The sequence below is a fragment of the Zonotrichia leucophrys genome, chromosome 25 (genome assembly GCF_028769735.1).
Source record: "Zonotrichia leucophrys gambelii isolate GWCS_2022_RI chromosome 25, RI_Zleu_2.0, whole genome shotgun sequence".
Taxonomy (NCBI): domain Eukaryota; kingdom Metazoa; phylum Chordata; class Aves; order Passeriformes; family Passerellidae; genus Zonotrichia; species Zonotrichia leucophrys.
This window is the reverse complement of record NC_088194.1, coordinates 1328246-1345607: the sequence shown is the minus strand read 5'-3', so window position 1 is coordinate 1345607 and position 17362 is coordinate 1328246.

Genomic DNA, 17362 nt, shown 5'->3' with positions numbered 1-17362 from the left:
CAGCTCTCCCAAAGCTGTGAGTTGGTGCCTGCAGGAAAAGCCAAAACACAATGGGCTGGCATGAGACCAGGCCAGTGTGGGGCACAGGGATGGAGGCTCACACACACAGCACCAGCCCCATGGAATGCCAGTTTGGAACAGCCCCCAAACCTGCAGGGACTGAAGGCATCAGTCCTGAGGGGGGACTCAAAGGAGTTAAAAATCCCTTTGAGCTTTGCCCAGACATCTGGGGTAAATTAGGGGACTCTCAGCACAGCTGGAAATGAATCTTTGCTTGAGGGAAGCAGCAGAGCCATCTCAGCCTTGGAGAGAGCAGGTTGGTGCAGCAGCTGGTGCTCTGGAGGTTTCCTGCTGCAGTCAGTGTGGATTTGTGATTTGTGGAAATTTCCTCCTGCAGGTGATGTGGATTTGTGATTTCTGCAGGTTTCCTCCTGCAGTCCATGTGGATTTGTGGTTTGTGGAGGTTTCCTCCTGAAGTCCATGTGGATTTCTGATTTTTGGAGGTTTCCTCCTGCAGTCAGTGCGGATTTGGGATTTGTGGAGGTTTCCTCCTGCAGGTGATGTGGATTTGTGATTTTTGGAGGTTTCCTCCTCCAATGTGGATTTGTGATTTGTGGAAATTTCCTCCTACAGTTGATGTGGATTTGTGATTTGTGGACATTTCCTCCTGCAGGTGATGTGGATTTGTGATTTCTGCAGGTTTCCTCCTGCAGGTGATGTGCATTTGTGATTTGTGCAGGTTTCCTCCTGCACTCAGTGTGGATTTGTGATTTTTGGAAGTTTCCTCCTGCAGTCAGTGTGAATTCGTGATTTGAGGTAATTTCCTCCTGCAGGCTCTGTGGATTTGTGATTTGTGGAAATTTCCTCCTGCAGGTGATGTGGATTTGTGATTTGTGGAAATTTCCTCCTACAGTTGATGGGGATTTGTGATTTCTGCAGGTTTCCTCCTCCAATGTGGATTTGTGATTTGTGGAGGTTTCCTGCTGCAGTCCGTGTAGATTTGTGATTTGTGGATGTTTGGGATACCAGGACAGGGATGTGATTTGTGAAAGTTTCCTCCTGCAGTCAGTGTGTATTTATGATTTTTGGAGGTTTCCTCCTGCAGATGATGTGGATTTGTGATTTCTGCAGGTTTCCTCCTGCAGTCCATGTGCATTTGTGATTTTTGGAGGTTTCCTGCTGCAGGCTGTGCCAACTCCCCCTGGCACACAGGGCACTGGAGCCGCTGAGCACCAGCAGGGCTGGCATTGCCACGGGCAGGATTTGGCTCTGCCCGCCCTCATGCCAGGCCAGAGGAGCCCCCAGCTGCACTCACCCCTTTCCTTGCAGGGCACTGGAGGTGCCCAGGGGATGTTTGTGCAGAACAGAGCTGGGCAGGACCCAGGCCAGGGGCAGAGCTGGCTCTCCCCAGTGCCACACTGAAGGTGGGTAAAAGCCATCACAGCCCTGCTGAGCTTGCCAGCACCCTCCAGGATGCCAGCCCAGCCCCAAACCTGGGCTGAGGGCTTGGCAGGGCTCCTGGCACCTTCACTCTGTCCTGGGGAAGCCCAGGATGGGTCCTGATGTAAGAAACTGCAGCCAAGGGCTCTTGCAGTAAAACATCCTTGTGCTCAAGGGTCTCCACTGCTTGGGACTTTAAGGATCCCAGAAGAAAAATCATCTCCAGGAACAGCTTCAGGATGAGTTATTCCCACCTCTACAGTGACCTTTTCCTCTTCCACATTTTGTCCCTGTGCACAATGTCCAGCTCTGCCCCTCTGCTCCAGGGATTAAAGCTCAGCTTCAGCCCCAGGCCTGGCTCCCTCCTCCCTGCTGCCCTGGGGAAGGGATGGGGACAGGGACAGGGCACAAGGGACACCTGGAGCCCCACATTGCTGTGCAGGTATTCCCGTCCCTTTTCACTGCCTTTAAAGGGGGAGAGGCCTTGGCAAGTCCCTGCTGGGATCCTCGGTGCAGAGGGACAGAGCAGACACACTCCATGCTCCAAGCAGCGCCCCATGTCCCCAGCAGCTTTCATGCTGTCCCCATTCCTCAGGTGGTGCTTCAGACACCTCCTGTGTCCCTGCAGCTCCTCAGGAAGGGGCCATGTCTGCAGATGTCCACGCACAGCTGGGAGCAGAGCACCTGGAGCATTCCACACTGGCAGAAGGGAATCAAGCCCCAGCAAATCCAGCTGTCAGCAAACCCAGCTCTCAGCATCCTGAGGTCTTCTTGTGCCAGAGATGTTTTATAAGCTCACTGCTCCTCCAAAGCCAGCATCTTATCCCTGTTTGTCCTTTGACCACCCTGGAGCTGACAGCAGGGAGCACCTCAGTGCCAGCACAGCGTGCCAGGAACATCCCAGATGTTTTCTCATCTAAAAGGCGGCGTTGGCTCATTTCAGCTCAGAATGACAGGGACATGGAAGTCAGCCTGCCTTCCTTTTTCCTTTCCTTTCCCTCTCCTCTCCTCTCCTCTCCTCTCCTCTCCTCTCCTCTCCTCTCCTCTCCTCTCCTCTCCTCTCCTCTCCCTCTCCTCTCTCTCCTCTCCTCTCCTCTCCTCTCTCCTCCTCTCCTCTCCTCTCCTCTCCTCTCCTCTCCTCTCCTCTCCTCTCCTCTCCTCTCCTCTCCTCTTTCCCTCCCTTTGCTGCTGTGGAGGCAGCTCTGAGCAATATTGACAAGCTCAGAGAGCAGGATTCCATGGGGAAACTGCAGAATTATGGAATATCCTGAGCTGGAAGAGAGCCACAAGGATCATGAGTCCCACAAGGACTCCTGGCCCTGCACAGACACCCCAACAATCCCACCCTGTGCATGGGAGCAGCGTACAGACCCTCCTGGAGCTCTGGCAGCTGTGACCATTTGGATCTGTGACCATTCCCTGGGCAGTGCCCAGCACCCTCTGGGGGAAGAACCTTTCCTGAAATCCAACCTAAACCTCCCTGGCGCAGCTCCAGCCCTTCCCTGGGGGAATTCTCTCCCTGTTCCAAGTGCTCCTTATGCTCTCAGCATGCTCAGCATCCCCTGGCTCCTTCTCAGCAGAGCTGCTCAGGGCAGCCAGATCTGAGTGCTGGGGCTGCAGCCTCTGGGGAGGGTCCTGCATGGCCAGGCCCTGATGGACACCAGCCCAGGGCCCTGATGGATGGACACCAGCTCATGGCAATGATGGATGGACACCAGCCCTGATGGACACCAGCCCAGGGCAATGATGGACACCAGCCCAGGCCCTGATGGATGGACACCAGCCCTGATGGACACCAGCCAGGGCAATGATGGACACCAGCCCTGATGGATGGACGCCAGCTCATGGCAATGATGGATGGACACCAGCCCTGATGGATGGACACCAGCCCTGATGGATGGACACCAGCCCAGGATAATGATGGACACCAGCCCAGGGCATGGATGGACAGATGGATGGATGGATGGATGGTCACCAGCCCAGGGCCCTGATGGACACCAGCTCATGGCAATGATGAATGGACACCATCCTAGGGCACTGACAGACACCAGCTCAGGGCAATGATGGTGGAAGGATGGATGGATGGATGGATGGATGGATGGATGGATGGATGGACACCAGCCCAAGGCCTTGATGGACACCAGCTCAGGGCCCTGATGGATGGACACCAGGCCAGGGCACTGATGGACACCAGCCCAGGGCAATGATGGACACCAAACCAGGGCAATGATGGATGGACACCAGCCCTGATGGATGGACACGAGCCCAGGATAATGATGGGCACCAGCCCAGGGGATGGATGGATGGATGGATGGATGGATGGATGGATGGATGGACACCAGTTCAGGGCCCTGATGGATGGACACCAGCCCTGATGGACACCAGCCCAGGGCAATGATGGACACCAGCCCATGGCCATGGGGGTGCTTAGCACCTTTCCCATTCTCCACTCTCTGTATTTCCTGGAGATTTGCTGCCCATATCCCATCAGCAGGAAAAGCTGCATGGGGCAAACCCTGCCAGGTGTGTCCACAGCCACTTCCATTCCTTTCCATCCCCAGTGTCTTCTGTTTTCTGCTGTTCACTGCTCTTCTCCCTCCTGGCCTGCTCAGTGCTGCCACTGGGGTGGAGGGCAGTGTGGTGTGACTGGTTGGCTTTACCACATTCAGTAATCAGAAAAACCAAATTCAAAAGAAAAAAAAAATGTACTCAAAATAGTACTGAACCTAAGTGGTGGGAGAGTCCCTCAGATTAAAGGAGAAAACGAAACTGGGCTCAGTTGTAGAAGTCAGAGCAGGAGGCTGCACAAAGCTGGAGTCAGAGCATGGTGCAGAGGGGGTGTGGGACACTCTATCAGCCCTGCACAGGTAGAAATCTTTTCCCTGAGGAGGCTGAAATCTTTTCCCAAAGCAGGGTGCAGAAAGCTCTGTGTGCTGGCTCTGGAGCCCCAAAATATCCTCAGGAAGACCCTGATTTGTGTTTTGCAGGGGGAACCCGGGGCTGGCAGCACGGGGCAGAGCCAGAGCAGCTCAGCTGTGCTGCCCCTTGGAGCTGCTCCTGCAGCACCCCCAGGCCAGCAGCAGGATTCTCCCGATGGGGTTTGCACGTAAAAGGCAGCAGAGGCTGGAAGTGAGCAGATTAACATCAAAGGAAAAGCATGATAAAAAGGTTCTCCATGCCAGGAGAGGCCCGGTGGCCAAGCCCCACCATGAATCACCAGGCTGTGACGAAGGCACTGAGGAGCTGTTTGTTTGCCTGTTGCCAAGGGCCCCGTGGCTGTGGGCTGGGATCTCTGAGCCCTGTGGTTCAGCCACTCTTTCAGGAGGGTTTGGGATGGGGGAGCCCGGGGATCCCTGCTGTGGTTTGAGGGCAGAGCTGAGAGCACAGGGTGGGGTTGGAATGGGCAGGATGGAGCTTGTGGTGGCAGCAAAGGGGGCTGTGCTGGCTGGAGAGCCCAGGAGCTGCAGGGAGCAATAGGATGGAGGCTGTGGGAGCAGGAGCAGAGGGTGCTGTGACACACCAGCCCCAAGAACCACTGTGCAAGCAGGGCTGGAGGACAGACCCCACTGGGAATGACTCATGGGCAATCAGAAAACTCCCTTGGCTCCAATGACAAACACAGAGAGCACCAAACTGCTCTCCTGTTCCGTGCTGGAGGTGAGTTTTGAGTTTCTCTTTCCTCTGCATCCATTTCTACCTTCTGCCCTTCTCTGTGCACAGCCTGGCCCCACTCACTGCATGCTCAGATCTGCCTGGTCTGCAGTGCCCAGCCCAAGTGCTAAAGCATCCCCTGCACCCTCCAGCAAGCTGTGGGGTCCTCAGAGCTCATCTGTCAACCATGCAGAGCTCCATGCCTCCATTTGCCAGTCTGGGTTCAGCACTTTCTGCCATTTTTCCATTCCTCCATGACTCTGTTAACTCCTGGAGCTTTGTCTGCATAGAGGTGGTCTCTTCAAGCATGCAGAATCTCAGAATCACAGACTGATTGGGGTAGAAGGAGCTTTAAATCCCATCTCCTTCCACCTTTGTGCCATGGGCAGCATCACCTTCCCCTGGAGCAGGTTGCTCCAAGCCCTGTCCAACCCTGAGCATTTCCAGGGATGGAGCAGCCACAGCTTCTCTGGGCACCCTGGGCTGCTGCCATCACTCTCACAGGGAAGAATTTATTCCGAATATCCAAACTAAACCTACTCTTTTAAACTTTAAATCTGTTGCTATTTGTGGTCTTTCCATGATCCCTGCTCCCACTGCCTGTCCATTTCCTTCTTGCCCTTCCAGTGGACCAGCAGGTCTCCCCCCAGCCATGCCAGCCTCTTCTCTTCCTTTCCTGATTTATTTCTCATGTGGATTCAGAGTTTTTGCACTTTATTAAAAGAGTCCTTGAAGAGGACTGACTGACTAACTAACTAACTAATTCTGTTCTGCCCCCTTGTCCCTCAGGACAGTTTCTTAGAGGTCCCATTGACCAGCTTGCAGTTTGCTTTCCTGAAATTCAGGGTTCTGTCCTAATCTTTGCCTGTCCCACATCCCCCAGGGCTGTGAGCTCCACTGCTGTGTGGTCCCTGCAGCCTCCAATCCTGATGTTTCTGATGAGCTCACCTGTGTTGGTGACCAGCAGGTCCCATGGTTTACCTGTCCTCTCTGTAGGATTTCCATGAGTGGCTCCTTGTAAAGCTCTGCTTTCCTACGAGGATGCTGAAAATTACCACAATGCAAATAAAGCAATGTATTATTAATGATAATTATTAATGTATTCATGATAATTCAGCATCATAATAATTATCTGATTACTTAAAATGTAGTTTAGAAGTTGCTCACCAACAGGTGCATTTTTGATGAATTCCATGTGAATTGTTTTTACTTAATGACCAATCCCAGTCCAGCTGTGTCAGACTCTCTGGTCAGTCATGGGTTTTTATTATTATTCTTTTCTAGCCTTCTGATGTCTCTTTTCTCTTTCTTTAGTATAGTTTTTGTATATAATTGCTTATAATATTATATAATATATGATATGATACAATATGATATGATATATGATGTAGTATAATATGATATAATGTAATATAATATAGTAATTATAATATAATAAAGATAGTAAATATAATAAGAATAATATGGAATAATACTGAATAATATGTAATAATATAATATAATATAATATAATATAATATAATATAATATAATATAATATAATATAATATAATATAATATAATATAATATAATATAATTAATATATGCCCCTTCCCGCGCCCCCAAGGGGAGCCTCCATCCCCGGGGGAGATGCCAAGGTCACTCCGTGGCCCGGCAGGGACCAAGGCTGGGCCGAGCGCATCCCGAGCCCGGCAGGGCACAGGAGGGATCGGCAGCTCCATCTCGTGTCTGATCCCCGCAGTACCGAGCGGGGAGCCCGGCCCCGGACAGCGCTGCCCACGGCGGCTCCGCGTCCCGGCGGGTGGGACCCACGGGCAGCCTCACCCCGTGCCCCGAAGGGATTGGGGACAGAGGTGTCACTCGGCTCTGCCAAGTGCCAGCCTGGAGCCTCGGAGCGGCGAGGCGATCGTTGGGCCGCCGTGCAGAGCCTGGAGGCTCCCGGCAGCCCGAGGGTGCCGCTCCCTCGCTGTCCCTTGCCATCTCCTCCCTGTCCCGTGCCACTCCCTCTCTCTCCCGTGCCACCTCTCACTGTCCCGTGCCACTCCCTCGCTGTCCCGTGCCACCCTTCGCTATGCCGTGTCACTCCTTTCCTGTCCTGTGCCATCCCTCGTTATCCCGCGCCATCCCCTCGCTGTCCCATACCGCCCCCTCACTGTCCCGTGCCATCCCCTAGCTATCCCGTGCCACCCCCTCGTTGTCCGTGCCAACCCCTCTTTCTCCCGCGTCACTCCTTCGCTGTCCCGTGCCACCCCTCGCTATACCGTGCCACCCTCCCGCTGTCCCGTGCCATCCCTCGCTGTCCCGTGCCACCTCTTGTAGTCCCGTGCCATCCCTCGCTGTCCCGTGCCACTCCCTCGCTATCCCGTGCCATCCCCTCGCTATCCCGTGTCACTCCCGCGTTGTCCCGTGCCACCCTGAGCACAGACCCCCAGCTCTGGCCGTGGCACAGAAGGCACAAGCACATTTTCATTTTTACAGGCACGGGGCCAAGCCCGAGGGATGCTTCTCATTAGGGAAAAGCAGGGCTGGGAGTAAAAGCTCCCGAGCTCCCACTGTAGGCTGGAGGATTCCCGAGGGGATGAGGGGAGAAGCCATCCCTTGTTGGGGTCTCATTGCCAGCAGCACTTGTCCCTTGTCCCTGAGGCACTGAACACCCCGAGTGGGGGAACATTGGGGGAAAATGGGGGGAACATCGGGGGAGCATGGGGGGAACATTGGGGGAACATGGGAGAAACATAGGGGGAGCATCAGGGGAACATGGGGGGAACACTGAGGGAAAATGGGGGGAACATTAGAGAACATGGGGGGAACATGGGAGAAACATAGAGGGAACATCAGGGGAACATGGGGGGAATATTGGGGGGAGCATGGGGGAAACACGGAGGGAACATGGGGGCAACATTTGGGAAACATTGGGGAACATCGGACCAATATTGGGGGACCATGGGGGAACACGGGGGGAACATAGGGGGGAATAATGGGGGGGGCCATGGGGGCAACATGGGGGGAACATGGGGAGAACATGGCGGGTACATCGGGGGTGCGTCGGGGGAACATCAGGGAAACACGGAGAGAACATTGGGGGAGCATAGGGGAACATGGAGGGAATATGGGGGGAACATCGCGGGAGCATCCCCTTGATGAACAACCACTTCTCCTGTGGGCACAGCCCTGGCATCCCCGGAGCAGAAATCAGCCCTGCACAGCCCTGGCATCCCCCCGTGCAGCAATCAGCCCTCCTGCCCCTGCCCATGGCCGGGATCCCGTTGCTCCCCCGGCACGGCGCCAGGCGCTGGGCATGGAGCGGGGCAGGCTGGGCTGCCGCAGGTGTCGGGCTGGCGGCAGCAGCTCCCGCTGCTCGGGGCTGCTCCGGTTTCCAGAAACCAGATCTCCAGGGAGCTGCTGGCCCCAGCACCAACTGGCAGACGTGGCAAGCGAGGTGCTGCTCCACTCACCACAGCCCTGCCAGTCACGGGGCTGTCGCCTTTGGAGCATCCCAGAGGACCACGGGGGAGGGACAGGAATGAATGAACAGCGGGATTTTGGTGTTGCTCCAGCCAGATGGTGGCCAGCACCCACCTGCTGGTGCTGGCTCTGTGCTGCTCCAAGGCATGGTCCTTGTGCCCACTGCATCTCCCGACAACAGGGTCAGGAACAGGGCCTCATGTGTCTTAAAAGGGCAGGAGGGGCCTCAGATAGCTTGAGGGGATCTTTGCCCAAATGCTGAATTCTTGGAAACTCCTCCCTGTGCTCACCCACCCTCGCCAGGGCAAACCCAAGGTGGGATTTGAGGCAGGAGCAGGGGAACACTTGGGATCAGCACTGCTGCCCTGGGTGTCCCCCCTCTCCTCCTTTGGCATGGCCCAGGGGCAGGGTGACACTGTCCTGGGCCACCTCCCTGCCTCCAGGATGCTGAAATGAAGGAGTGGGAGGCTTCAGCCCATATGGTGGTCTCCTGGATTTGCCAAAACAGCTGCCCTGTGCTCCATAGAGGGGCCTGAGCCCAGGGCAGCAGGGTGACACTGTCCTGAGCCGCCTCCCTGTCCCTGAGATGCTGAAATGAAGGAGTGGGAGGCTTCAGCCACTGTGGGGTGCCCTGGGGGTCTCCTGGATATCCCAAAGCAGCCGCCCTGTGCTCCATAAAGGGCTCTCAGCCCAGGGCAGCACTGGGTGGTGAGACCCCCCCAGCTGGGGCTGTGGAAAGCTCAGGAATTGCCTCCCAATCCCCTTCCCCTCTCCCTGCTGGCTCTGTGCATGTGCCAAACACAGAGCCCCCGTGCCCCACACATGGCCAGGACTGGGGGAGCTCCGGGCTCTCCCCACAGCCGAGGCAATCCCGGCATTTTGGGAAAAAGCAAACTGCAGCTCCCGCTCGGGTTTACACCGCCGGGCCGGCTCTGTGCTGCTTGCCCAGGCTCCGAAACCATCCCAAGCCCCCCTGCTTTGTTATTAAATCAAATCCATCTGGCCTCGACCACGGCCCGTTGTTATTCGAGATCCCTCTCCTAGAGGAGCTGGGATTAGCTCCGGGCACGGGGGATTCTCCCTCCCTCCCTCTCTCCCACCGCTCCCAGCCCTCCTGCCTTCTCTCTTTTGTGTTTCTTCACTTCTCCAGGAGCAGGGGGAGGCGCGGGCTCGCTCGGCAGCTTTTGTGCAGCCCGAGCTGGCTGCAGGATGTCCCCGCAGTGCCACCAGTCCCATCTGCACATCCCTGCACCCCCGAGCCGCATCGGGGCAGCCAGAGCCCCCCGAACCCTGCGGGCTGGCACGGGGGGTGACAGTGACACCAGGCTTTGTGCCAGCCACCTGCCACCCCCATTTCTGACCCCAAAAAGCTGCTGTGCAGGGCTGAGCTGGGTAATGCCCTCTCCCAGCCCCACAGAACCCAGGAGAGCAGGGTGAACTAGAATGGGGTAGGATGCGAATGCCTTTAGCTTTACAGCAAGTGCCCTGAGTGCTGCTGCTTGTCCTGGTGTCACTGCTGTCACCTCCTTAAGGCTGTAGCTTCCAAACAGCACTGAGGAGCTGATGGGTGGAGGATTTGGCTTTTGGAGCCTTCATGGGCGCGATGGATTTGGCAACGCAGAAAGCAGTGGGTGAGTTAGATGGAGATGAGCTGCCAGCAGGAGGCAGAGGCAGGGCACCCAGCCGGGGTGGGGATGTTTGTCTGCTCCTGGAGCAGCCCTCGGGGCCACCTGGACCAGGATAAGGTGACAGCATGTCTGGCTCCAGCCCTCCAGAGACTCTTTAGGTTGGGCAGATGGAGCCGTGGTCCCCTCGTGGGCTCTGCAGTGCTGGGCCTTGTGCTCTGGCTGGCAGCAATTAAGTGTTCCAGCTTGTTTTGGAGGGATCGCTGGGTCTGGGCTCTCTCTGAGCAGTGCTGGGGCTCAGAACACGCCCTGACAGACCTCTCCTGGCTGAGCTTGACCTTGGGCGCTTGCAGCTCCTCTGCTGTAAACTTCTCTCACAAGGCCACAGTCCCCACCAAATGACACCCCAGAAGGTGTGCATGAGGCACATCCCTCCTGGGAGGAGTGGCTGTGGCAGTGTGGGGTGAAGGCACAAGGTCAGAGGCCAAATTTAAACATGAGTTCAATGTTTAAACCCCTTTAGTGTGTAAATCTACAAAGCAGAGAGCACTTCCCAGCCTTGGCAAAGCTCTCACCACACCCCAGGAGAACCAGCACCAACCTCTGTGTTTCCCTCTGACCACAGGGATACCTGGACTGGGAAGTGGCACCTGGGCATCCTGGATGGGCCTTCCATCACCCCTGGAAGCACAGCAGCACCTGCTGAGGCTCAGAGCTTCCCTGCACAGCAGCAGCAGCCCCCAGGTCACTGCAGCCCTCCTGCAGCCAGGTCTGGTGCCCTCCAGCCTGGCTTCCAAGCCCTGCTCCTTCTGCAGCTGACTGGAAAACATAAAAGGAGACAAGGCACTTGCTGAGGGAGCCCAGGGAATCAGCAATGTGGGAATTGACACCTTCACTCCTGGGTCACACCGAGGCACAGACATCACCACACCTGCTCTGCTCCCTTGGGGCACCTGCAGCATTTAGGCACAAAGTCTGCATCCCACAGGAGCTCAGTGATGGCACCAGGGACTCTCCAGCGACAGAGATGGTGCTCTCATCTTCCCTGGATGGCCCAAAGCACAGCCCCCTCCATCACCCAGCCCTGCAGCAGGCTGCCAGCCCGTTGGGGAAGAGATGGGAAAGTGTCCACTTGATGTGCCTGAAAAGCAGCACACATCTCCCTGTTGCTATGGAAACGCTGCTTTTAAAGCAAATTAATAATAATAATTAACACCATCTATTAAATAATGGTAATAAAAGCATTAGTAATGACTTGTAATTGGGAAAGCACTGGGAATAATGCACACTCACCCTGTGCCCTGCTCCCAGCTCAGAGCTGGGGCTGGGGGCGGCATCTCCCACCCGCAGGGGAGTCCTGGCTGAGGGCGAGTGCCCTCTGCCTTCAGTGCTGCACAGGCAGGGGCTTAGTGGGATTCAGGGAGGGATCAGACTTTTATCTGGATAATGAGGATGTCTAGACTGATAAGAAGAAGGGGTAAATTGGCTCAGGGCCTGATTCTGCCTCGCTCTGTGCTCGGTGCAGCAGCACGTGGTGGTGGTGGTGGTGGTGGTGGTGCCCGGGCAAAACTGAGGTGGGTTGAGAGCAGAGTCTGTGCCAGGCTAGACAAAGACCTGGTTCCTCCCAGTTTTTAACCTAGAAATCAGGGTGCTTCCAGGACTGTTAACCCCTGGGAGGCAGAGGTGAAGAGAACTCTGAGAAACTTTTAATGTGCTCCAATTCAGCCTGGAGAAGGGAAGGCTCCAGGGAGACCTTGGAGCTGCTTCCAGGGCCTAAAGGGGCTCCAACAGAGCTGGAGAGGGACTTTGGACAAGGGCCTGAAGGGACAGGACAGGGGGGAATGCCTTCCCATTTCCAGAGGGCAGGGTTAGATGGGATACTGGGAAGAAATTGTTCCCGGTGAGGGAGGTGAGGCCCTGGCACAGAGAAGCTGTGGCTGCCCCATCCCTGGAGGTGTCCAAGGCCAGGTTGGACAGGACTTGGAGCAACTTGGGATACTGGAAAATGTCCCTGCCCATGGGAGGGGCTGGGACAAAATGAGATTTAAGTTCCCTTAGAACTTGATTGCAGCCAAGGGGATGGGGCAGCCACAGCTTCCCTGGGTCCCTCTGCTCTGTTCTCTCTCATTGTGTCCCACTCATCAACCTACACCACCAAAAGAGGTGTCCAGAGCAGAGCAGTGCAAGGCTGAGCCCAGAGCCATGATAAAACACCCTCTTCTCAAGCTGTGAGATGCTCCCAAAAGGATCTGGAACTGCAGAGAGAAAATCAATGTGAAGACCTGACAGCGTCACCCGCTTGTTTGTGCCCAAAGCCCCTGTGCTGACAAGGTCTTCTCTGCACAACAGAGCAGGGACCTGCTCCATCAGAATCACTCAGCATTCCCACAGGAGCCTGCCCAGACAGGCAGAGCCAGGATGTGAACACCTGGGAAAACCTGGCTCTGAGTTTAGGTGCCTGCATGAGACTGAGCTGTTTGGAAAAGCAGGTCCCCACTGTCCCTGCTGTGCTTCTGGAGAGGCATCAACCATCCTTAGACTGGCATAAACAAGTACAAAACAGCTAAAAAAGTGCTGAGATGCGTTCCTTAGACTTTTCCCAGCCAGGTCTGACAGCCAGACTGCAGGGCTGTGCAGGATGCCAGAGCAGAATTAGGATTGCAACACACCTGCGTGGCTCAGGCTCCATCCCAGCTCAGCACCCGGCAGCAACTTCCACCACGAGACTAAAATTAGCAGCGACAGGAAGAGCTCTGGAGCACGACAGGATGATTAGAGCCTCCCTGGAAAGGAGGCATCACCTGCAACGTAATGACTTTGCTCGTCTCTGTCAAAATGTGCAACGACCGGTGCGGAATATGATGGGGAAAAGTGAGGCAGTGAGACAGGGGAAGTGCTTCTGCACAAAATTGGAGTGATAGCGCTTGTCCAGAGGAGGAAAAACAGGATGCTGGATCTCTGGACTACACCACACCCTGTGTGACAGTCATACCTGAAAGGCTGTGCCCTGGACCTGCTGCATGACTTCAATCAAATTGCTTAGAAAGACACAAAAGACTTGAGGATCGTGAATGCCAACTCCACCCAAGGTTTAGAAACAGCAAGAAAACACCCAGATAAAAGGTAAAAATAAATATCTCTTTTACATGTATTTAACTGTATATGTTGTGAGTGTGAATAATCAGTGTCACTCTTCTCCAGCACTAAATCCATGCTTCAAAACTCTTTGTTGGCCTTCTTTGGCTAAAAATAGCCAACACCACCCACATCCATGTTCCTGAAAGAATGGGATGTCATTGGGCATCACCCCTCCTATAAACTTGCCCTGTTTTCATTTAAAGTAACTCATAACTAGAAAGAGCATTAAAAGTGGGTGCACTGAGCCTCCAAGTGGGAAGATGTGACTGTGCTGAGGGAGCTCTTGTGCAGCTCACGGAAATGCCAGTGCCAGGCTTGCTGCACCTAGTGCAAGTTGGTTTGACTCCATGACTCACATTCCTGTCTTGAAACTGGAATTCATGGAATCATAGAATCTTGGGGTGAGTAGTGTTGGACACAACCTTAAAGCTCATCAAGTTCCACCCCCCCTGCCATGGGCGGGGATGTCTCTCACTATCCCAGGTTGCTCCAAGCCACATCCAACTTGAATACTTCCAGGGATGGGGCAGCCACAGCTTCTCTGGGCAACTTGTGCCAATATCTAACATAAATCTCCCCTCTTTTTAGTTTGAAACCACTTCCCTTTATCCTCAGAACACGGCCCATCCCTCTCTCTCCTGTGGCCCCTTACAGAGAGGGTTCATTTGTCAGGATAACAGGAGACAGGCAAGTCCCTGGGATGGAGAAGTGTTCCCCTCCAAGATCTCCTGGACAGAAATACGTGCACATGCTCTGCACAGCTTGACAACGAACACATCCTGGACGTGTTGGGTCTGCTGGGCACACATGGACCATCTGGCCAACACATGGGCCTCGGGCTTGACATGTCCAGGAAGCATCTGAGTGATGGTGGATGCAGCAGGCAGGCAGAGGGAGCACGTGCAGGAACCCAGCCCCACTGGCACCACGGTGGGTGTGATGCTCACAGAGCTGATCCGTGGCATTCCTGGGCTGATTTCTGGAGGTTCAGACACAGGTGAGTGCCAAAACCCCAATGTGCCCCTGGACAAAATTCAAAAAAGGGATATAATCAAGGAAACTCATGGTGATTCTGATGGTCTAGAAATTGAAATCAGGAAATATCTGCTTGCAGAAGATGGGATTCCAAGAGGAGGAAAGCGTGTTCCTTGGAAAATGAACTACATGTATACACAGCAGGAATAAGGGAAGAGTGTGACCTTGAAATTGAGCACCCCCTTTTGATCCCAGACCTAAAATTATGCAGATTTCAGCAGAAGTTTCTCCAGCAACCTTAGTGCAGATTTTACAAACAAACCCCTGGTGACAAGAAGTCCAAACCCTCCATGTTATGAACACAACCAAGTCTGCCAAGGGTGCAGCACCATGATCCCAGCGCCAGATTGTCCCTGTAGCTTAGCACCCATCTGCAGCCAATATGCTGAGCTCTTAACAAAATTGAGGGGTTTTAAAAGCTGCTCTCCTGGGCCTGATCCCATGGACCTGGGCTCACCAAAACCAATGGACTTCAAGGAGCTTTGGATCAGGCTTTGCGCTAATTTACTTATCTCATAGAACAGCTTAATTAACAAATGTTTGCAAAGCACTTCAGGATCCTTGCACGGATAGTGAGACTCCTCTTGCTGCCAGTCCCATTGACAAAGCAAAGAGGTTTAATGTCAACAGGCAGCAGATGAATTGTATGGACACAGACAGGGATGGAGGGACATCCCAGGTGGATTGGCCACCATGGAGTCCCCCCTGATCTGTGTCCTACAGGGAATGGCCAGCACGTGGGCTCAGAGTGGGAGGGAGCCCTTAGAGCCTCCCAGCATTTGGGATGCTTCTGTTTCACGTGCACCTGAGCAGTTCTTGAAATGACCTGTCCAGGGACAAGGAGATGATGTCTCAAAGCACTCATAGTGAAGGTATCCCAGCTTGAGCTTTCTGCCTCAGGATATTCTATGATTCTATGCAAGATGAAAACGAAGAAAAGCCTAAAAAAGGTGTCCTGATTCCAAGCTGGTGTTTGCTCCCCCTGTCCTCCCCACCACCAGCTCATCACCTCAGTCCATGGGACATGGGATGCCTCCACAGCATCAAACCTTTCCTAGGAGCTGCCACCTTTCCCCCAGGCTTGTGTCCTGTCGGTGGGCAGGGGGATGCAGCACTGGGAAGCGCCAAATTCGCCTTCACATCGAGGACACAAATTCATCCAGAAAGTTTCTCCCTGCATTAGCTCTTGATGGTGACTCTCAGTTCTGCCTGAGGACAGGCTGCTGGCACCTCCTCAGTCAGTGTCAGCTTTATTCCTGCCTCCCACAGAACTTTCTGTCACCAGCCCTGGTGCCCGGCCACCCCTCCCGATGGCTCTGGCACCAGCAGCAGCTGCAGTTTGCAGTTTTTCCCTTTTCTTTGATCCTTCTGCAGCCTCCTGCCTCGGCAAGGGGCACGTGATGCCTCTGCCTGATCCCAACCTCTCCGCTCCGAGCCGCCGTCCCTGGCTTTAATTAATACTTTTTTTTCCCCTTCTGACAGTAATTCGGGGATGTGGATTTTAAAACATTTGGAAATACCCGCTTTTTAACTAGAAACACTGAGTTTCTGCCAAACCCTCGGCGGGGTGTTCGCTGAGTGGATAGAGCTGTGCAGAGACTACACCCATGGCGAAATCCTCGCTCGCAACCCAGCTCTGCCTCCCCCTCAAAAAGAACCTTTTACCTCTCCATCCATGGAGCTGGGAATGATCCAGCCCCCTGTGAGCCCCTATGACCTACTCCAGCTCAAGCCACCTGGCAGAGCTAACTTTAACCTGAATTACTCCTGAAATCCAGCTTCCCCAGAGGCAGCGATGCCAGACGGGAGGTAAGATCATTCCCAAGCAGCTGCTATCGCTGGGAAGAGGATCAAAGTCTTGGTTGTAGCCCAGCTACGCCCCCAAAATATTGTATGAACTGAGAGATGCTGCTATCAGGGACCCATCAGGATTAGTCACTGCCCATGTTGCCAATTCCTGTGATTTTTTTTTCCTAGGAGCGTTTCTGGTTGCCTTAAATTCCCAGCTCTGTGAGTCATGTGAATCTGCCTGAGTATGAATTTTTGGTTTTTAAAGTAAGTTTCTAGACCTTGTGGCTGTGCAGAAAAGCAAGGTGATGTAACCAGAGTGAAATCCAACAGCCCCAGGAGAAGGCAAATGAGAAGAAACTCAATTTTCAATTTTTGTTTTTGGAGTCACACAAACTTTTTAGTCAGTTTGGTCATTTCTGGGCCTGGCTCATGCTGCTGGAATGCTCAGAGCTGGAGGTCCACAGTTTTTCCCTTTTTTCCTTTCACTTTCTGATTTCCAGGAACACTTTCTTCTCCCAAGACCTCTGTAACAGAACTTAAAATGGAGCTGGAAGCAAAACCATATCCCTAAAATGAGGTGCTGCCTCCAGAGCAGGCATTGCTACCAGCCTCATGCATAAGATCCAACCTGGACAAGTGAAAAGTCCAGAATTTGCAGGGCAGAACACCTTTAAATTCCCACCACCATCACATGGACAGGCACACAATCCTCACCCACACTGGGAACACCCCTGCATGGAGATGTGTGTGCACACAAATACCTCATACATGAACACGTGTGGTTTATGGGATATTTCAGGGTACATAATTCTGTGTGTTACACCTGTAACACGTGCTTACACACACACACAAGGGTTTCACCTGGTTGTAAGTGTGGAGTGAGCCACAGCCAGCAGGTGTGTGAAGGGAACCAGCAGTGTGTGTGTGTGAACATCCATGTGCATTAAATACACATTTTTGGCCATTTAATGGGGCACACACAGCCAAGTGCCTGTGTTAAAACTTGCCATGGGATGTGTGTGTGCAGTGGGGAGCCACCACTCATCACATCCCACTACAGACAGAACTCTTAGAAGAAGGAATATCCCAAATTGCCACAAAGGAACACGTCCCAAACTGCCGCTCTCAGGACTCCCATCACCACACAACAGTGAAAAAAGAAATAAATCCCAATTCAGGACACTGACAAAAATGAGCTGCATGAAACACAGCAGTG